General features: G+C 35.1%; 1 pseudogene; it reads right to left on the bottom strand.

Annotated features, from left to right (window-relative positions):
- Positions 1-257: 257 nt before the first annotated feature.
- On the bottom strand, positions 258-2,739 carry LOC120120536 (annotated as a pseudogene).
- Between the last annotated feature and the right edge of the window lie 431 nt (positions 2,740-3,170).

Here is a 3,170-nt window from a genome sequence, read left to right on the forward strand (position 1 = left end):
TTTTATGCTTTAAAAGTTACTTCTTAAAATTTTATCCATATATATAGAGTACGAATACAAATATTAAAAAAAGAATTGGGTATTATAACTACTTTCTTATATATAATATTCATTCCGCTGTTGAAGAAACGAACAACAATTCATCATATGTAAGATCAAATAGATACATGCATACTGACACTTGACTGATCTAATGCATGGAACAGACCAGAGGCACGACATTACTGGTAATAAAATTTGTAGTCTTCTTCTGTATTAATTATATATACATGGTAACTTCTTGAAATGTAGTGCCAAGGAGACCCTGCAAATTTCTCAACTCCATCTATTCTTAACCCTAACCATTAACCCATTCTTCATCTGATAAAACGCACTGTTCTTGGGACCAATTTTCTGGCCTTCAATTACATGCACATTGTAGTTATGAATAATCACCGTTGCGATAGCCTTCATCAAGAGAAACGACAACTCTTTCCCTGGACAAATCCTCGGTCCCGCCAGGAACGCGCAAAATTTACTTGGCGACTCTCGTTTGATCTTCCCTTCTTTGCTGATCCACCTTTCTGGCTTGAATTCATAGCAATCTTCTCCCCATAAACTTCCCATCCTTCCCATTGCATGTATTCCGATTAAGACTCGAGTTTTCCGATCGACTCGATGACCATTCGGAAGAAAGTCCGGCTTTGTACATGTTCTGAGTTCGAACGGAATCGGTGGAAATAGCCTTAGGGTTTCGTTAAACGCTGCATGAAGACACGTTAGATTATTCAACTCGTCTAAGTTGGACGGTATTTGCAAACCCTCAACTTGTTTCATTGATAAGTCTCTCTTTATTTCTTCTCTGATCTTGATTTCAACCATGTGTGCCTTGGAGATGAGATAAAAGAACCAAGTGAGAGTTAAACTGTAGGCATCGTCGCTGGCAAACAAAAAGTGTACGATATTGTCTCGTATAAGACTATCCTTTGGTCTCGGGCCTGTAATTTCATGTCCCATTAAGTAACACTTCAAGAAATTGAAATCATCGTCTTCATTCGATGATGCCGTTGTTTTCATGGATTTGTAGCGTTTGATCCATATACAATGTGTTAAAAGATCATCGAAAGCCTTCCAAGCTTCGGTTCGTTTCTTCTCTTATCCCATCTGAAGCCAACTTTGCAACTTCCAGAGACTATCGGGCATCATAAATCTGTAAAAAGCTTCTTCAAGAGCATCACTCATGGCTTTATGAAACCGGTTCTCGGGGAATTCAATGGAGAGTACGCCGGGGTTAAAGCCGACGGCCATTATACAACCGATATCAAACGCATGCCTCACGAACAAATCCTGCAAGTTCACCACTATCTCTCGTCGAGAAACATATTCAAGCACCTTAACCAGCCCCACGATACGTTGATGGAGAACTTTGGGAGTGATTCCTTGAACTGTGGGTGATGCAAGAAAGCGTGGAACACTTTCCGGTGACGTTTCCAAGCCTCACCGTCGGAATTGAAAAGCGCTTCTCCGAAGATATCTGTCGTAACCGTCTTTCAGTTGGGCCTAGAATTGGCCTTCGACTTGAAAATGGATTAGGGTCGCCACCGATCACTTTAAAAACATTTAGGTAGAACGGACATCATCTTACCTGATCTGCGTTTTACCAGAAGATGTGTCGGATTCGAGAGTCGGTTACAGTAAAGGAAAGTTTAGCACCCTTGAACTGCCCTTTCGGTACTACGTAATTTCCAGTTGTCTTTAATTAATAAAATTGCAAGTTAAATTAAAAGGTAAAATTTTGATCATGAATTACTTACCTTTGATAAATTTGAGTGAATATCCTTAAAAAGAAAATGTTAGATTTAGAATGATGAAAATAAATAAGAATAAAAAAGGCTAAATAAAAAGGTAAGGATAAAAAAGAGATAACATACTAAAATAAAGATGGGAAAATGAAATAAAATCAAAGACAAATAAAAAAATACATAAATAAAACAAAATAAAATCAGGATAAAGAAAATAAAGAAATAAATAAACAAAATAAATAAAAGGAGATAAATAAAATAAGAAAGATAAACGCCAAAAAAGAAAATTAAAATAATAAAAAAGTGACATATATATATATATTAGTGTATAAACAAAATATAGAAAGAAAGAATAAGAAATAATAATAAGAAATAAAGCAAATATATATACGTACATATAAATATAAAAAATAAATAAATGATAAAATAATAATATTACTACATGTATGTACATAGAAAAAAAACTAAAATAGAAACCAAAAAACCAGGAAATAATATAAAGGAATAATATATATATATATATATTATAATACGATATCAAATAAAAAAATAAAAATGGAGAAATAAATTAAATTTAAAATTAAAAAGGACTGAATTATAAAGAAAGTAAAATCGAGTGACAAATTAAAAGAGAATTAGGTTCAAAAATTAGGATTAAAGGTCAAAATAAAAGGATTAAAGCGACGAGGGACTAAAACAAAGTTTACACCTTTTTTAAAACCAAAACACGTGGATCTAGCTGTTGATGGGTAGGGTTGCGCGGGTCTTCATGGGCCGAGTATATAAGTTATATTTTAAAAAAAATCATTTGATTTTATTTCAAAACCGAGCTCCCCTCCCATGTTCTTCGTTTTCTCTCGCCCGTTCTTCACAAATGAAGAACACGGGCTAGTTTTCCAGATTCCGGCACCGCACGCCGCCTCGCTGCCTCCGTTGATCGGCACCGGCCGCCGGTCATCGGCGGCAAATCTAAAAAAATATACTTTTCCGAAAGCTTCCCCCCTCCTCTTTTAAAAAATCATATCGATTTTGCTACAAACGAGCTAAGGGGGATAGATCTAACACCAAAGATCTCGACTAGCCCCCATATTCATTGGCAAAAACCTTTTTTTGGGTTTCTTCTCAACCAAAACACAGCAAAGCCACAAAACCAGAAAAACAACACGCAAAGGTATGATTTTTTTTACCTTTCTTTTCGAAATATTACAGGAAACCTTCGAAATGCTCTGAATATTTGGCTGTGATTTGCTAGTAACTTTGCTTATATTTCGTATAAAAATAGTTTGTTACAATGAGTTCGATTACACTTATTTATAGTAGTAAAATATGCTATTTTTAGACTCTGTTTTTGAATCCTAGCCGAACTAAACTACCCATGTTTGTTTCTTG

This window comes from Hibiscus syriacus, unplaced genomic scaffold, assembly GCF_006381635.1.
Source record: "Hibiscus syriacus cultivar Baekdansim isolate YM2019G1 unplaced genomic scaffold, ASM638163v2 tig00110339_pilon, whole genome shotgun sequence".
Lineage (NCBI taxonomy): Eukaryota > Viridiplantae > Streptophyta > Magnoliopsida > Malvales > Malvaceae > Hibiscus > Hibiscus syriacus.